Raw genomic sequence first — 20,532 nt, 5'->3', positions numbered from 1 at the left:
GCTTCTCCTCTTGCTGCTGTCCATGCTTCTCGTTACTCCTCCTCCTTCTTGCTGCTCCTTTTTATGCTGCTTCTCCTCCTCTTGCTGCTGTTCATGCTTCTCGTTACTCCTCCTCCTTCTTGCTGCTCCTTTTTATGCTGCTTCTCCTCCTCTTGCTGCTGTTCATGCTTCTCGTTACTCCTCCTCCTTCTTGCTGCTCCTTTTTATGCTGCTTCTCCTCCTCTTGCTGCTGTTCATGCTTCTCGTTACTCCTCCTTCTTGCTGCTCCTTTTTATGCTGCTTCTCCTCCTTTTGCTGCTGTTCATGCTTCTCGTTACTCCTCCTCCTTCTTGCTGCTCCTTTTTATGCTGCTTCTCCTCCTCTTGCTGCTGTTCATGCTTCTCGTTACTCCTCCTCCTTCTTGCTGCTCCTTTTTATGCTGCTTCTCCTCCTCTTGCTGCTGTTCATGCTTCTCTTTACTCCTCCTTCTTGCTGCTCCTTTTTATGCTGCTTCTCCTCCTCTTGCTGCTGTTCATGCTTCTCGTTACTCCTCCTTCTTGCTGCTCCTTTTTATGCTGCTTCTCCTTTTGCTGCTGTTCATGCTTCTCGTTACTCCTCCTCCTTCTTGCTGCTCCTTTTTATGCTGCTTCTCCTCCTCTTGCTGCTGTTCATGCTTCTCGTTACTCCTCCTCCTTCTTGCTGCTCCTTTTTATGCTGCTTCTACTCCTCTTGCTGCTGTTCATGCTTCTCGTTACTCCTCCTCCTTCTTGCTGCTCCTTTTTATGCTGCTTCTCCTCCTCTTGCTGCTGTTCATGTAGCTTTTTTCCTAATGCTCCTCCTTTTGCTGCTGCCCTCGCTCCCACTGCTGATCATGATCCGCAGGCCTTTTTATAGTGAGTTTGTTCCATTGTTTGTTTTTTACTACGGATTAGACGTTCTGAGAGACAGGCGGAGATGAGAGAGCTGTAGATATGAGACACTTCATAGAGACATTCAGATTTTGAATTTTGGTTGCTAATTCTTGCAGAACTTGTCTTCCATAGAGTTAATTACGGTTAATAAACAAGACGCCCACAATGCATATATCAGGTAGCAGGAATATCATGTGTGTGAGACAGATAAGAGGGTGGAGCCTGCGGAATACCAAGATGGATACAAATATAGATAATTAGGGCTCAGCCCCGCCCACTACTACTGGAGCAACCGGTCCAACCGACTCCTCCACAGGACCTGTCAGTCCTCATCCTGCAGAGGCAGCCGGCCAGACCTGCTCCATCCTGAGGAGAGACTGCCAGACCTGCTCCATCCTGAGGAGAGACTGCCAGACCTGCTCCATCCTGAGGAGAGACTGCCAGACCTGCTCCATCCTGAGGAGAGACTGCCGGACCTGCTCCATCCTGAGGAGAGACTGCCGGACCTGCTCCATCCTGAGGAGAGAGACTGCCGGACCTGCTCCATCCTGAGGAGAGAGACTGCCGGACCTGCTCCATCCTGAGGAGAGAGACTGCCGGACCTGCTCCATCCTGAGGAGAGAGACTGCCGGACCTGCTCCATCCTGAGGAGAGAGACTGCCGGACCTGCTCCATCCTGAGGAGAGAGACTGCCGGACCTGCTCCATCCTGAGGAGAGAGACTGCCGGACCTGCTCCATCCTGAGGAGAGAGACTGCCGGACCTGCTCCATCCTGAGGAGAGAGACTGCCGGACCTGCTCCATCCTGAGGAGAGAGACTGCCGGACCTGCTCCATCCTGAGGAGAGAGACTGCCGGACCTGCTCCATCCTGAGGAGAGAGACTGCCGGACCTGCTCCATCCTGAGAAGAGAGACTGCCGGACCTGCTCCATCCTGAGAAGAGAGACTGCCGGACCTGCTCCATCCTGAGGAGAGAGACTGCCGGACGTGCTCCATCCTGAGGAGAGAGACTCCATCTGTAGCGAGAGACTGCCAGACGTGCTCCATCCTGAGGAGAGAGACTGTCTGAAAGCGCCGGCCATCAGGACCCCGTATCCCTTCATAAGATATAGATCATCTTATAGATCCAGTAAGAAGCACACTCCATTGTACATGGTGAGGAGACACCATCCAGAGGTCACTGGTCAGACAGGCGCTTATTCTATAGAGACACACTGCATTCAATAGAGACAGTAAACTCTGAGAATGTTGTTTAAAGGCTGCTGTCACCTCAGAGAGACAGATATATGATGTAGAGACTGGTGCAGAGTAATTTGTTTAATCCTATGGAGATTGCCGACCTCTGTATCCATCGGTATAATTGTGCCTTCAGTACAGACCTAGGACCTAGACCTTCATGTAATAGTGACATTTAGTGAATGATCATGGATGGGCTCCATGGAAGAGAGAGCCTGCGGAGCGATGTGTAGGACCACCAGAGCAGGACCCTGGTATATCTCTATAGAGCCGCATGTCCATTAGACCCTTCTTTGTATTGATCTGATTGAGGCATGTATCGAGGTATTGGAAGTGCCTGAATGAACTTGAAATACAACTCTCATCAGAGACTGTGAAACGTCAGAGGCAATCAAGAACGCAGAAGAGCGCTGGTTTCATTAATGATTTACACAATCGTCTTGGAGGCTCTACCAAGAGGAGTGAGACAACCCCGGCACTGAGGTGAGTATTCCCAAAGGTCAGACGGAGATGTGTCTTCTGATCCGGAGCATCTTCTAGTGAGATTCATTCTGACTGTATAGTCACGTAGATGACATCTCTGTGTCTTACAGGTGGTGGAATGAGGCTGGAGTTAGCAATAGGAGACTGTTGGTTGCCCGGTCATTATTGAAGGTTGAGGGGTTTAATGGTCACCAGGTCGACTTTGTAATGAGAACCTTATGAGGGTATCATGAATAAGACTTATGAGTGCTGTCTATGTTGTACTTAGAGAATCGGTCCACTCAGTAAATGGTCAGAGGTTTGACATACTAACACTATAATCCACCAGTTCTGCACTTTCTTACATCACGCACCACTATTTTATGACTGTTCTATCTTCCACTACGACAAATCCACCAGTCCTCTACGTTCATGCGTCAATTACCCACACATTTTCTCACCAGTCTTGCACCCTCGTATAGCTTATCTCTGTGTCATACCTCTGCCTGCTACTAATCCACCAGTCCTCCATATAAATCACTGACCACCTACCATGATCCTGTCACAGTCATATCTCTGACTTCTAATCCACCAGACCTCCACCTTCATACATCGCAGACCACCCTCCACCATCCTTTCACTGTCCTAGCTCCAATTACTAATAATCCAGGAGTGATATGGCATACGTTGATGGTAGGTGGACTGTGTGTATAAATGTGAAGGACTGGTGGATTTTTAGTAGCTGGAGGTTTCGACATGGTGATAAAACGGTGGTTTATGGTCGGCAATATATGAAGGTGGGGATTGTTGGGTTTTAAAGGTCATCGTTGATGGTCCTGGCTGCACCCTGTAGGGGCTTGCACCTCTGTGATGCACTGGTAGAGTGCCCACCTAATTGAATAGTAGTTGTGTGTAATAAGCTGTTAGCTGGGCACTGTGCTATACATGTGTGTGATTTGTGCCCTATTGCAAGTTTCTCTGTGCAATTCTAATACTGGGCAATCACTCCCTCCATGGATTTTAGGCTGAGAGTGGTTGTTTCATCAGTATTTTGCACCATTGTTGCCTCATTTAGTCAGAGGGTCTGCTGCATCTTGTTTGTGCATTTTCCGTTGTGATCTTGGCTGGTACGTACCGTTGCTTTGCGGTGTCCATAATTGAATTATTTTGAGAATCTTTCAAGTTCCTTTTATATTTTTGGCAGCGCTTTTTATTTTAGTTGGAGGTATGGCCTACTGATGTGGTGGTGGGTGGTCGTTGTATGGAGAACAGGTGGCTTCTTAGTAGGACTGTTGGCAGCGATAAGATGACAGTGGAGCTGTTGTCACGGTGGAGGTTGAGAGAGGTTGGACACAGAAGAGGATAAGTTATGTGCGGATATTTCTGTGCTCATGAACTAGGAAACACAAAACATCCGAAACATTCTATAAAACGTTTAATGAAGGGTTTTTAGCACTTTATGGAGCTGATTCATGGCGTTGATGGATGACACAGAGCTCAATAGGCAGCATGTGATGCAATGTGCAATATCACAGCCAGGAGAAGAAGCTAGAACAACGAAAAATGTCGTAGAAAGGGGGCACGTCCTTTCACCGTGAGACACTTTTTTCCAATCTATAATGTTCATCACCAAAAAGTGTAAGCAAAATAATTTCTTCTTGGCAAAGTTCTTTTATTCTCTTGTTACCAAAGAGCAATGCATTGTGTGATCTCTGATGGAAGATTCATGGGTGGATTTCGCTTGATGGTGGAGCAGAAATTATAGAAACACGAAAGAGCTGAAATCAATTGTCTGTAATGTGCCTCACCATTTTGTGTATTGTGGGGAAAGGTTACTGAAAATCGGTACACTTTTGGCAATGCCCGCATGATTCCACCAAATGTGAGGGTGAATTGACGTTTGCCATACTTGGGCTAAGGCTACACAATGAAGTGACACTTGAAACATGAGATGTAATGATTTCCTATGGCATAGTGTTGTCTGGCTCAGAGTTACAAATGTTTTTAAATGTGTTTGATTTTCTGTCGTTCATTGCACACTACACACTTGCTATAGACTTCACTGCAAGTCGCACGCAGCGTTTGAGTTGTGTCACCTCACCTGTTTTATTTCTGCAAAATCAGATGTCTAAAACAGCTATGTGACAGCAAGTCGCAGACAAGTTGTGTGACTCTTCGGAGAATTGCTGTCACACAACACGTCGCCGTGTAGCCGCAGCCTTACTGATCTGCACGCCGTTGGGGATTGAGCGATGAAGGCTGTAGTATAGAGAGGGAGAAATTACTAGAGACTAAGACTTCAGTTTCACCAGCAGATCATCGTTTGACTAATGAACGATGCCGTCGTAACTTATGACTAACAAACGATGTCAAGCGAGTTACACAGGACGAGAATCATGAATGAAAGGGTCGAATAGCGATCCTTGCATCGTGCACAGTGTTCACACAGATAATCTGATGTGTAGTTATGGGTTCAACCTTCAGCTGCTATTGGCCTTGGAGCATGGTCAACCCTACTTAGGACTTGAATTTTTACGCCTCCTCTTTGTTGGTCAAATCGTTGAATGAGCGATCTCCATTCACATTACACAATTATCGAGAACCGTGGGTCATTACCGTTAGAATCGGACAGGTTATCGGACAGTGTAAATGGGCCTTAAGGTATAAACAGGATAAAACCAGGCAGTAACTGCAGAAGCCATCTCCGGAGCTAGTAGTGTTGGGTACTTTTCTGCCCCCACTTTGTGTACTTTGTTCACCCCTCGAGTTTACTTTGTTCACCACTCGCTCAGTCCATGGTATTTCCACAATCTCAGGTTTAGGATCTGATCACTGAAGGACCTCTGGATTTGATGTAACTTTGGGAGGTTTTAGTCTGTTGAGTCAATATGATCAGTCTTGTCTTCCTTCCTCCTGAACTGTTTGGCTGCTATTATTCACAGTTTTTACAGATAATAATATGGCTGCTTCCATCAGGAAGCAGATAATCATCAGCAGACCACTGCTTCTCCTTGATAACCTGCAGAATATCTCGCCTACATCTTGCACTTCTTTCACACTTCTGTCTCACATCCCTGCATTTTGTGTTGTGAAATTTACAAGGCAGGATATGTTTAAACAGGGCTGAATAGGATAGCCCAGGAATAGCAGCCCGGTCTGGGTCACCTCTTCCAGGTGGGTGCTGCTTCCTTGTGTCCCGTGGACACCTGCGGCAGCAGTGACTATACAAGCATACATTGAAGGTTACGGTCGCTGCTGCTATAAACCCTCCACACAATGAAGTGTTATTCTAGGGAGCGGGCGGCACAGGCCTAACACAACATACTATTCTGTTCCAGACAACACTTGTGCCTGTATCACAGGGGAAAAGGAATGCCCCCACACACCCAGAGACCAAGAGTATGTACAGGTGAGACGAAAGAGCTGCGAGAAAGGAATGGAGAACTAACCCAACTACCCACCAACCTCTGACCAGGAGTATCCATAACTCTGTAATACGTACTTGCCACCCTAATCACAAGACCCATCTAACATGCACCTATAATAATGAAGAATCCAATTAACAACCAACCCCTTGACCATGAGCATCCATAACCCTGTAACACACTGACCACCTTAATCAAACAATAACCTGCTGTGGAGACACGAGGGTCAGTGGGTGGTCTCGTTTTCTGGCCGGCTGTCTTTAGAAAGACCGCTTAGGTCAGGGCTCATCCCACTGAAGCTCATCCTCCTTCCCCATGGGCAGAATACTACTAGGAAACACAGGGTGAGGGTAACACACTACGGTAATAATATATTGGATCAACAACAGTCAATAACATATAGTACATTCCCCACAAGTTAGTGCAAATGACAATGTCTCACCCTTCCACTGGCTCGTCAGAGACTAGAACCTCCGTGACTTCGGGGCATCCAGTGCCGACTAGCCTAACCAGTAGCACCCTGCTTTTGGCGGGCACCCACAGAGAAGAGGTAGTGGCAAGCTTAGGAAGCTGACTGAGCACAGTGAGGTATGTGGCCAGGTGGCCTGATTGTTCCAACCTGGGTTCTCAAAACATCTTTGTGGGTTCAGTGATGGGCAGTGGAGCAGATCTGTATTCTACCAGCTGGAGACTTGGTCCCTGGGCTGATGTCCTGTAGAGTCTCTCTAGAAACAAAGGCAGTGTGTTTTTATATTTCACAGCTCTCATTTAGGGCATTTTCTCACAGGATTGGGGGCTGGTAATCGCTCATTGTTCGATTGTTCAATTAGCCTGCACATTTGTCCTTCAGGTTGTGCAAACTAGTGCACTGCAGGGGGCTGATGCAATACATAATCAGCAGGCATTCCACAAATTAACATGCAAGGGTCAGTGGACAGGCTTACATGTATAATGGCTCATGTCCCTTGACCTACTGAATAAAGGAACAATACGTCTGACATAATTAAGAATCATTCACCCCTGCACTAGTCGACAGGTATTTGGCCCAGTCAGCTGTGGGCACCTGGTCCATCAGCATCAGGGTCTCAAATCTTTTCAGATGTTCATCAACCTCCTAGGTTGGACTCATTAAACACTGGCATATCTCTGAGATGATTTCCTTGGTTGTGGACAATCATGGAGGTAGGGGCCGGTGCTGTCAGTAGGGGAACCCGAACTCCCAAAACTGATTTCATAACACAAACCCTCTCCCCGCCTGAGGCTCCGGGCCCAATGTGACCAACAACTCCTAGATTCGGGCTGCTTAGGACGGGGTTGTTGATTCCAGACTGCCATTGGATCCTTGATCTGGCAAGAGTTCAATTCCACTGGATCAACCTCGCCATCCTTCACAATGTTCTGGACATCCTAATGGACCAATTCCTGGATCAAAGGATGAGCCATTGTTTCATGCGAGTCTGTCCATTGACCCTTGACCTACTGAAAAATGGTTCAATACGTCTGGTATAATTAAGAATAATTCAACACAGCACCAGTGACCAAATTGACGCTGTGTCATCACACCTACCTACCCCACAAACTTTCCCATCCCTAACCATGTAACACATACTCAAAACCACTATCGCATGATAAAAACTACCTAACCACCAACACACAACCATGACCACCCTAAAGGTAAATCTTGTAATAAGCGTCCTACAGCCAATCACATGATCATAACCCAACTATGGGCCATTGACCATGACAATCCCTAAATCTGTCCAAATTATATGATAACCTACCTGAAACCAACCACTGACCATGACACTAAATCATATAACATGCACCATTAACGCTAAACACATGATGAAAAATGTATCTAGACATCAACCTTGACATAACTCACCTAACCCCTGAACAATGACCCCAAACATGACACTCTAACCAAAACTCTGTATTACACACCCACCTCCCCAGTCAACTAACAACCTACGTTATCATTCATAACCGTGTAACACACCCAACACCCCAATCACATGATGAAAACTCACTTAACCACTAACACATGGACCATGACCAGCTCTAACTGTAACCATGTATCATGTACCCACAACACCAATCATATGATAGCCTTCTACACACCAACCCTTGACCATCCGTAACCATGTATCAGCACCTAATCTCATGACAAAAGTCCACATAACCACTGAGGCCATACCATCACAATCTTCAATCATAACCCCGTAGTAAGTACCCACCATCCCAATCAAATAATACAAATAATAAGCTAATCACCAGCATACTGACACCCAGCTATGACCAATCCCAACCATAATGCTGTTAGAAACACCCACCACCCCAAGCACATAATAGCCTACCTAAAAGCAGGTCCATCCATCCCTAACCATGTGACACACACCCAACACACGAGACACATAGCCAACCCCACCTAACCACCCACACCGGAGTTTTGGAATATCCCTTCCATTTTCTATTTCTCAGCAAGTATCAGGTAACTGGCCAGATTATCCGTGCACCTCCAATACTTCTGGGACTGTGGACTATTTCTCTTGGGAGCTGAACCTGTTTCTTCTGTATGTTTATTTTGTTCAAACAACAATACCAACGACCTACTAACCGCCAAATCCAAGCAACACTACTGAGTCCTCCTCCTCCTGGACCTGTCATCTGCTATTTCATCCTTCTTCCCTGCTAGATTTTTAAAACTTAACATGGATAAAACAAAATTCATCATCTTTCCCCCATCTCACTCAACCCCCCCAACAGACCTATCAATTAAAGTAAATGGCTGCCCACTTTCCCCAGTCTCGCAAGCTCGTTACCTCGGGGTAACCCTGGACTCTGATCTCTCCATCAAACTACACATCTAAGTCCTTTCCTCTTCCTGCTGACTCCAACTCAAAAATATCTCCCGGATCCGCATATTCCTTACTCAAGAATCTGCAAAAACACTAACGCATGCCCTCATCATCTCCCGCCTTGACTACTGCAACCTCCTGCTCTGTGGCCTCCCCTCTAACACTCTCGCACCCCTCTAATCTATCCTAAACTCTGCTGCCTGACTAATCCACCTGTCCCCCCGCTATTCCCCGGCCTCTCCCCTCTGTCCATCCCTTCCCTGGCTCAACATTACCCAGAGACTCCAGTTCAAAACCCTAACCCTGGCATACAAAGCCACCCACAACCTGTCTCCTCCATACATCTCTGACCTAGTCTCCCGGTACATACCTGCACGCAGCCTCCGATCCTCACAAGATCTCCTTCTCTACTCCCCTCTTATCTCTTCTTCCCACAATCGTATACAAGATTTCTTCCGTGCATCCCCCCTACTCTGGAACTCTCTACCCCAACATATCAGACTCTTGCCTACCGTGGAAGCCTTCAAAAGGAAGCTGAAGACCCACCTCTTCCAACAAGCCTACAACCTGCAGTAACCACCGCTCCACCATACCGCTGCACGACCAGCTCTACCCTCACCTACTGTATCCTCACCCATCCCTTGTAGATTGTGAGCCCTCGCAGGCAGGGTCCTCGCTCCACCATACCGCTGCACGACCAGCTCTACCCTCACCTACTGTATCCTCACCCATCCCCTGTAGACTGTGAGCCCTCGCGGGCAGGGTCCTCGCTCCACCATACCACTGCACGACCAGCTCTACCCTCACCTACTGTATCCTCACCCATCCCTTGTAGATTGTGAGCCCTCGCGGGCAGGGTCCTCGCTCCACCATACCACTGCACGACCAGCTGTACCCTCACCTACTGCATCCTCACCCATCCCTTGTAGACTGTGAGCCCTCGCGGGCAGGGTCCTCGCTCCTCCTGAACCAGTCAGTGACTTCTATTGTTTAAGATTATTGTACTTGTTTTTATTATGTATACCCCGTTTCACATGCAACGCTCCATGGAGTAAATGGCGCAATAATAATAATACACCAATCTATGAGCATAAACATTCTGAGACCTACAAATCAATCAACCCGATAAGATGTTACCATCCCAATTGACCCCCAATCCATCCATGATTATTCTTTGACTATTCTTAAGCATAATCTTCTAATACGCACTGAACACCCCCAATTACATCATGATCCACTTACCTATATCCCCCTAACACATCGATTACCCCAATGGTGATAACCTACCTAATAACCAACACCTCGACCACCACAATAACATAACCAACCAAACTATAACCCTGTAACACAGAGACTACCTGATCTCATGATACTAAAACACCTCACCCTGATCATATAATAACCCACCTACAAATGGCCCCTAACACACCGACCCCTGCAATCACATAATAACAGGACCCACTAGATCTATTCTCTCTGACACCAGCCTTCATCTTGGCCTCAGATCGTCCTCTTCCACACTGTTAGTTCTCCTCCATGGAGCTGCTGACTGATCCATTGTCAGTAATCTGACAACTGAAAGATCTCTGGATCTGCTTCCTAGTTGTTCATAGAATCCGAGATGTTGAGGCTTTAAAAAGCTGTAGCCTTGACTCCACTTAGTGTTGGAGAACCTCGCTGCGTCCACCAAGATCTGCGGTGTGTGGCCCAAGATCCACTGTGTCACATTTGTGGCCCTCGTTTTCCCATGTACCAGTCAAGTTCTCTGACACTACATAGAAAACTACCGCACTCCTGGGGGGTTGGTGCTCAAGTAGGGGCCAAACCCAGAATCATAAATATATAAACTTGGCACTCGTATGACTCAATAAATATTTTTTATATATTTTTAATGAGAAATAAGTACAAAAAAAACTGTTTCGGTCACTGCGGACCTTCATCGGTGTACAGTATAATGCGACCAGTAGATGTGAGTGGGATAGATGTCCTGGAGGTGCTCCAGACGGCACAGGAACAAGCGGCGGACACAGCACTCCAACCGCCAGGCATCTTATCTATGTACCTCCACTTCTAAGCTACCGCACCTCCGGGACATCTGTCCCACTCACATCTACTGGTCGCATTATACTGTACACCGATGAAGGTATGCAGTGACCAAAACGTGTTTTTTTGTACTTATTTCTCAATAAAAATATATAAAAAATATTTATGGAGTCATACGAGTGCCAAGTTTATGTATTTAAGTTCTCTGACACTGACATCTTGGTGCCAAATTGGGTTGGCAGATTGGGGTGTCTATAGGGGCTTGTTCTTCCTCGTGCTGGGTCCTGGTTCCTGGTTCCTCTACACTTCTAGAGCACTGAGAACAAGTAGTGTAACAATGGACACTCTGGCATGTTTGGTCTCCTGATTTTAATTTTCACTCCCTCTGAATATTTCTAGTCTGGTTTGCCTCAGGCATAACCTAAGTCCGGTCCTGTCATAGTCTATGACCATCTTTGCTTTCCTTCCCCTGGAAGTTTTGCTGGTGTAGATGTTCTTTGTATATTTTAAGTCTGGATTAGTGCAACTACTGCTCCTCATTTTCCAGGATTTTTTACTGATAATTTTGCATAGCTGGACCCCTTCGCTGCCGAACACATCATCATCTCTTCTGGGATGTGTCTTCATCAGATGGCGTGGACGTGCAACACTGCTCCATCGGGGGTGTACTTACAGGGGGTGTACTTACTGGGGGTGTACTTACAGGGGGTGTACTTACTGGAGGTGTACTTACAGGGGGTGTACTTACTTACTGGGGGTGGACTTACAGGGGGTGGACTTACAGGGTGTGTACTTACTGGGGGTGTACTTACAGGGGGTGTACTTACTGGAGGTGTACTTACAGGGGGTGGACTTACTTACTGGGGGTGTACTTACTGGGGGTGTACTTACAGGGGTGCGGAGGTTTCTACTGCACAAGGCCCTGAGGGAATCCACAATTTTAGCTGTGAGATTTCTGAATCTGTTACAGACCTTACATGGGGGTCCAGAAGCTTCATGTTACATCCCTGTGATAGATGAATGATAATTTACAAAGCTGCCCCCCTATTGGCAGCCACGCTCAGCACTTACCCTCATCTTATCCATGATCCATGTAAGTGATCAGGTGACAATTGTATGGGCAGGGCTGTGGTTGGATTTAATTTGGGGTGTACATATATAAACTTTCCAAATATGGCCCCTCTGAGGAGGCACCTCCATCTCCTGCCCTATTTCTGTGCCATGGTTTTTCCAGTTTCCTGTGAACTGATATCCACCCTGGGCTGAACTATAGAAGTTGGATCTAGAGATGATTCAACTCATGTTGACATTGGCATGGAACCAGGACCTGGGAATGAGGAAACCGCACATGACTCGTAATATATGCCGAATCTAGACATATGCAACTGTGTAGAAAGTGTTATATACAGCGGCATGTAAACGTCCGAGCAACCCTGATCAAAATTACTGTTATTGTGAACAGTTAAGCAAACTGAAGATGAAATTACAGGTGAATCTCACAAAATTAGAATATCATCAAAGAGTTAATTTATTTCAGTTCTTCAATACCAAAAGTGACACTCCTATATTATATAGAGTCATTACACACAGAGGGATCTATTATATAGAGTCATTACACACAGAGGGATCTATTATATAGAGTCATTACACACAGAGGGATCTATTATATAGAGTCATTACACGCAGAGGGATCTATTATATAGAGCCATTACACACAGAGGGATCTATTATATAGAGTCATTACACAGAGCGATCTATTATATAGAGTCATTACACACAGAGGGATCTATTATATAGAGTCATTACACACAGAGGGATCTATTATATAGAGTCATTACACAGAGCGATCTATTATATAGAGTCATTACACGCAGAGCGATCTATTATATAGAGTCATTACACGCAGAGGGGTCTATTATATAGAGTCATTACACGCAGAGGGATCTATTATATAGAGTCATTACACGCAGAGGGATCTATTATATAGAGTCATTACACAGAGAGGGATCTATTATATAGGGTCATTACACGCAGAGGGATCTATTATATAGAGTCATTACACGCAGAGCGATCTATTATATAGAGTCATTACACGCAGAGGGATCTATTATATAGAGTCATTACACACAGAGGGATCTATTATATAGAGTCATTACACAGAGCGATCTATTATATAGAGTCATTACACGCAGAGCGATCTATTATATAGAGTCATTACACGCAGAGGGATCTATTATATAGAGCCATTAGACGCAGAGGGATCTATTATATAGAGTCATTACACACAGGGATCTATTATATAGAGTCATTACACGCAGAGGGATCTATTATATAGAGTCATTACACGCAGAGGGGTCTATTATATAGAGTCATTACACGCAGAGGGATCTATTATATAGAGTCATTACACGCAGAGGGATCTATTATATAGAGTCATTACACGCAGAGGGATCTATTATATAGAGTCATTACACAGAGAGGGATCTATTATATAGGGTCATTACACGCAGAGGGATCTATTATATAGAGTCATTACACGCAGAGCGATCTATTATATAGAGTCATTACACGCAGAGCGATCTATTATATAGAGTCATTACACGCAGAGGGATCTATTATATAGAGTCATTACACGCAGAGGGATCTATTATATAGAGTCATTACACAGAGCGATCTATTATATAGAGTCATTACACGCAGAGCGATCTATTATATAGAGTCATTACACGCAGAGGGATCTATTATATAGAGCCATTAGACGCAGAGGGATCTATTATATAGAGTCATTACACACAGGGATCTATTATATAGAGTCATTACACGCAGAGGGATCTATTATATAGAGTCATTACACGCAGAGGGGTCTATTATATAGAGTCATTACACGCAGAGGGATCTATTATATAGAGTCATTACACGCAGAGGGATCTATTATATAGAGTCATTACACGCAGAGGGATCTATTATATAGAGTCATTACACGCAGAGGGATCTATTATATAGTCATTACACGCAGAGGGATCTATTATATAGAGTCATTACACGCAGAGGGATCTATTATATAGAGTCATTACACGCAGAGGGATCTATTATATAGAGTCATTACACGCAGAGCGATCTATTATGTAGAGTCATTACACGCAGAGGGATCTATTATGTAGAGTCATTACACGCAGAGGGATCTATTATATAGAGTCATTACACGCAGAGCGATCTATTATATAGAGTCATTACACGCAGAGGGATCTATTATATAGAGTCATTACACGCAGAGGATCTATTATATAGTCATTACACGCAGAGGGATCTATTATATAGAGTCATTACACGCAGAGGGATCTGTTATATAGAGTCATTACACAGAGGGATCTATTATATAGAGTCATTACACGCAGAGCGATCTATTATATAGAGTCATTACACGCAGAGCGATCTATTATATAGTCATTACACGCAGAGTGATCTATCATATAGAGTCCTTACACGCAGAGGGCTCTATCATATAGAGTCGTTACACGCAGAGGGGTCTATCATGTAGTGTCGTTACACACAGAGGGATCTATCATATAGAGTCGTTACACACAGAGGGATCTATTATATAGAGTCGTTACACGCAGAGGGATCTATTATATAGAGTCGTTACACGCAGAGCGATCTATTATATAGAGTCGTTACACGCAGAGGGATCTATTATATAGAGTCATTACACGCAGAGCGATCTATTATATAGAGTCATTACACGCAGAGCGATCTATTATATAGAGTCATTACACACAGAGGGATCTATTATATAGAGTCATTACACACAGAGCGATCTATTATATAGAGTCATTACACACAGAGGGATCTATTATATAGTCATTACACACAGAGGGATCTATTATATAGAGTCATTACACACAGAGGGATCTATTATATAGAGTCAATACACACAGAGGGATCTATTATATAGAGTCGTTACACGCAGAGGGATCTATTATATAGAGTCGTTACACTCAGAGCGATCTATTATATAGAGTCATTACACACAGAGGGATCTATTATATAGTCATTACACACAGAGGGATCTATTATATAGAGTCATTACACACAGAGCGATCTATTATATAGAGTTATTACACACAGCGATCTATTATATAGAGTCATTACACACAGAGGGATCTATTATATAGAGTCATTACACACAGAGGGATCTATTATATAGAGTCATTACACACAGCGATCTATTATATAGAGTCATTACACAGAGGGATCTATTATATAGTCATTACACACAGAGGGATCTATTATATAGAGTCATTACACACAGAGCGATCTATTATATAGAGTCATTACACACAGAGCGATCTATTATATAGAGTCATTACACACAGGGATCTATTATATAGAGTCATTACACGCAGAGGGATCTATTATATAGAGTCATTACACGCAGAGGGATCTATTATATAGAGTCATTACACGCAGAGGGATCTATTATATAGAGTCATTACACACAGAGGGATCTATTATATAGTCATTACACACAGAGGGATCTATTATATAGAGTCATTACACACAGAGCGATCTATTATATAGAGTCATTACACACAGAGCGATCTATTATATAGAGTCATTACACACAGGGATCTATTATATAGAGTCATTACACGCAGAGGGATCTATTATATAGAGTCATTACACGCAGAGGGATCTATTATATAGAGTCATTACACGCAGAGCGATCTATTATATAGAGTCATTACACGCAGAGCGATCTATTATATAGAGTCGTTACACACAGAGCGATCTATTATATAGAGTCGTTACACACAGGGATCTATTATATAGAGTCGTTACACGCAGAGGGATCTATTATATAGAGTCGTTACACGCAGAGGGATCTATTATATAGAGTCGTTACACGCAGAGCGATCTATTATATAGAGTCTTTACACACAGAGGGATCTATTATATAGAGTCGTTACACGCAGTGCGATCTATTATATAGAGTCGTTACACGCAGTCGGATCTATTATATAGATTCGTTACACGCAGAGGGATCTATTATATAGAGTCGTTACACGCAGAGGGATCTATTATATAGAGTCGTTACACTCAGAGCGATCTATTATATAGAGTCATCACACGCAGTGCGATCTATTATATAGAGTCATTACACGCAGAGGGATCTATTATATAGAGTCATTACACGCAGAGGGATCTATTATATAGTCATTACACGCAGAGGGATCTATTATATAGAGTCATTACACGCAGAGGGATCTATTATATAGAGTCATTACACGCAGAGGGATGTATTATATAGAGTCATTACACGCAGAGAGATCTATTATATAGAGTCATTACACGCAGAGGGATCTATTATATAGAGACATTACACGCAGAGGGATCTATTATATAGAGTCATTACACGCAGAGGGATCTATTATATAGAGTCATTACACGCAGAGCGATCTATTATATAGAGTCATTAGACGCAGAGCGATCTATTATATAGAGTCATTACACGCAGAGGGATCTATTATATAGAGTCATTACACGCAGAGGGATCTATTATATAGAGTCATTATTCACAGAGGGATCTATTATATAGAGTCATTACACACAGAGTGATCTATTATATAGAGTCATTACACGCAGAGGGATCTATTATATAGAGTCATTACACACAGAGGGATCTATTATATAGAGTCATTACACTCAGTAAATGCCCTCAATACTTGGTCGGCTCCTTGTGCATCAATTACTGCATCAATGCGGCAATGTGGCATAGAGGTGATCAGCCTGTTGCATGGAGGGATCAGCCTGTGGCATGGAGGGATCAGCCTGTGGCATGGAGGGATCAGCCTGTGGCATGGAGGAAACAGCCTGTGGCATGGAGGGATCAGCCTGTGGCATGGAGGGATCAGCCTGTGGCATGGAGGAATCAGCCTGTTGCATGGAGGGATCAGCCTGTGGCATGGAGGGATCAGCCTGTGGCATGGAGGGATCAGCCTGTGGCATGGAGGAATCAGCCTGTTGCATGGAGGGATCAGCCTGTGGCATGGAGGGATCAGCCTGTGGCATAGAGGGATCAGCCTGTGGCATGGAGGGATCAGCCTGTGGCCCTGCTGAGGAGTTATGGAAGCACAGGTGGCTTTGATAGCCGCCTTCAGCTCGTCTGCATTGTGGGGTCTGGGGTCTCTCATCTTCTTCTTGACAATACCCCATAGATTCTCTATAATAGATCCTCTATGGGGTTAAGGTCAGGCGAGTTTGCTGCCAATCTAGCACAGTGATCCTGCTGTGTGTAAACCAGGTATTGGTACTTTTGGCCGTGTGGACAGGGGCCAAGTCCTGCTGGAGAATGACATTTCCATCTCCATAAAGCTTGTCGGCAGAGGGAAGCATGAAGTGCTCTACAATGTCCTGGTAGACGGCGGCGCTGACTTTGGTCTTGATAAAACACAGTGGACCTCCACCAGCAGATGACCGGCCCCCCAAACCATCACTGATGGTGGAGACTTCACACTAGACCTCCAGCAGCTTGGATTGTGGCCTCTCCACTCTTCCTCCAGACAACGGGACCTTGTGGAGTGTGTCAGTGACTGCCTTCTGGACATCTGTCAGCAGTCTTCCCCATGATTGTGTAGCCTACTGAAACAGACAACGGGACCTTGTGGAGTGTGTCAGTGACTGCCTTCTGGACATCTGTCAGCAGTCTTCCCCATGATTGTGGAGCCTACTGAAACAGACTAAGGGACCTTTTTAAATGCTTAGGAAGACTTAGCAGGTGTTTTTTGTTGATTATTCTGATTTACTGAGATAATGACTTTTGTGTTTTCATTGGCTGTAAGCCATAACCATCAACATTAACAAAAATAAACACGTGAAATAGATCCCTCTGTGTGTAATGACTCTATATAATAGATCCCTCTGTGTATAATGACTCTATATAATAGATCCCTCTGTGTGTAATGACTCTATATAATAGATCCCTCTGCGTGTAATGACTCTATATAATAGATCCCTCTGTGTGTAATGACTCTATATAATAGATCACTCTGTGTGTAATGACTCTATATAATAGATCCCTCTGTGTCTAATGGTTCTATATAATAGATCACTCTGTGTGTAATGACTCTATATAATAGATCACTCTATGTGTAATGACTCTATATAATAGATCCCTCTGTGTGTAATGGTTCTATATAATAGATTACTCTGTGTGTAATGACTCTATATAATAGATCCCTCTGTGTGTAATGACTCTATATAATAGATCCCTCTGTGTGTAATGACTCTATATAATAGATCGCTCTGCGTGTAATGACTCTATATAATAGATCCCTCTGCGTGTAATGACTCTATATAATAGATCCCTCTGTGTGTAATGACTCTACATAAGATCCCTTTGCGTGTGATGACTCTATATAATAGATCCCTCTGTTTGTAATGACTCTATATAATAGATACCTCTGCGTGTAATGACTCTATATAATAGATCCCTCTGTTTGTAATGACTCTATATAATAGATCCCTCTGTGTGTAATGACTCTATATAATAGATCCCTCTGTGTGTAATGACTATATAATAGATCCCTCTGTGTGTAATGACTCTATATAATAGATCCCTCTGTGTGTAATGACTCTATATAATAGATCGCTCCACGTGTAATGACTCTATATAATAGATCCCTCTGCGTGTAATGACTCTATATAATAGATCCCTCTGTGTGTAATGGCTCTATATAATAGATCTCTCTGTGTGTAATGACTCTATATAATAGATCGCTCTGTGTGTAATGACTCTATATAATAGATCCCTCTGCGTGTAATGACTCTATATAATAGATCACTCTGTGTGTAATGGCTCTATATAATAGATCCCTCTGCGTGTAATGACTCTATATAATAGATCACTGTGTGTAATGACTCTATATAATAGATCGCTCTGTGTGTAATGACTCTATATAATAGATCCCTCTGCGTGTAATGACTCTATATAATAGATCACTCTGTGTGTAATGGCTCTATATAATAGATCCCTCTGCGTGTAATGACTCTATATAATAGATCCCTCTGTGTGTAATGACTCTATATAATAGATCCCTCTGTGTGTAATGGCTCTATATAATAGATCACTCTGTGTGTAATGACTCTATATAATAGATCACTCTATGTGTAATGACTCTATATAATAGATCCCTCTGTGTGTAATGACTCTATATGATAGATCCCTCTGTGTAATGACTCTATATAATAGATCCCTCTGCGTGTAATGACTCTATATAATAGATCCCTCTGTGTGTAATGACTCTATATAATAGATCCCTCTGCGTGTAATGACTCTATATAATAGATCACTCTGTGTGTAATGACTCTATATGATAGATCCCTCTGTGTAATGACTCTATATAATAGATCCCTCTGCGTGTAATGACTCTATATAATAGATCCCTCTGTGTGTAATGACTCTATATAATAGATCCCTCTGCGTGTAATTACTCTATATAATAGATCACTCTGTGTGTAATGACTCTATATAATAGATCCCTCTGTGTGTAATGACTCTATATAATAGATCCCTCTGCGTGTAATGACTCTATATAATAGATCCCTCTGTGTGTAATGACTCTATATAATAGATCCCTCTGCGTGTAATGACTCTATATAATAGATCCCTCTGCGTGTAATGACTCTATATAATAGATCGCTCTGAGTGTAATGACTCTATATAATAGATCCCTCTGCGTGTAATGACTCTATATAATAGATCCCTCTGCGTGTAATGACTCTATATAATAGATCCCTCTGTGTGTAATGACTCTATATAATAGATCCCTCTGCGTGTAATGACTCTATATAATAGATCCCTCTGTGTGTAATGACTCTATATAATAGATCCCTCTGCGTGTAATGACTCTATATAATAGATCCCTCTGCGTGTAATGACTCTATATAATAGATCCCTCTGCGTGTAATGACTCTATATAATAGATCCTTCTGCGTGTAATGACTCTATATAATAGATCCCTCTGCGTGTAATGACTCTATATAATAGATCCCTCTGTGTGTAATGACTCTATATAATAGATCCCTCTGCGTGTAATGACTCTATATAATAGATCCTTCTGCGTGTAATGACTCTATATAATAGATCCCTCTGCGTGTAATGACTCTATATAATAGATCCCTCTGTGTGTAATGACTCTATATAATAGATCCCTCTGCGTGTAATGACTCTATATAATAGATCCCTCTGTGTGTAATGACTCTATATATTAGATCCCTCTGCGTGTAATGACTCTATATAATAGATCCCTCTGTGTGTAATGACTCTATATAATAGATCCCTCTGCGTGTAATAACTCTATATAATAGATCCCTCTGCGTGTAATGACTCTATATAATAGATCCCTCTGCGTGTAATGACTCTATATAATAGATCCTTCTGCGTGTAATGACTCTATATAATAGATCCCTCTGCGTGTAATGACTCTATATAATAGATCCCTCTGTGTGTAATGACTCTATATAATAGATCCCTCTGCGTGTAATGACTCTATAATAGATCCTTCTGCGTGTAATGACTCTATATAATAGATCCCTCTGCGTGTAATGACTCTATATAATA

General features: G+C 43.4%; 1 protein-coding gene across 2 annotated transcripts in view; it reads left to right on the top strand.

The window, feature by feature from the left end:
* The first annotated feature begins 796 nt into the window (after positions 1–796).
* The window catches only part of LOC141190040 (FH2 domain-containing protein 1-like), a 134,734-nt gene continuing 114,998 nt past the window's right edge, over positions 797–20,532 (top strand). Inside the window, exon 1 of one of the 2 annotated variants that reach the window (XM_073661190.1) lies at positions 797–2,608. The gene's annotated coding sequence lies outside the window, so the exon portion shown is untranslated. The remainder of the gene's footprint in view (positions 2,609–20,532) is intronic. The other variant, XM_073661191.1, reaches the window with a different exon arrangement.

This window comes from Phyllobates terribilis, unplaced genomic scaffold (genome assembly GCF_046119375.1).
Source record: "Phyllobates terribilis strain yellow unplaced genomic scaffold, ASM4611937v1 Scaffold_2__4_contigs__length_985480577, whole genome shotgun sequence".
NCBI lineage: Eukaryota > Metazoa > Chordata > Amphibia > Anura > Dendrobatidae > Phyllobates > Phyllobates terribilis.
Note: the sequence above shows the minus strand (reverse complement) of the source record. Positions and strands in the feature narration are given on the sequence as shown.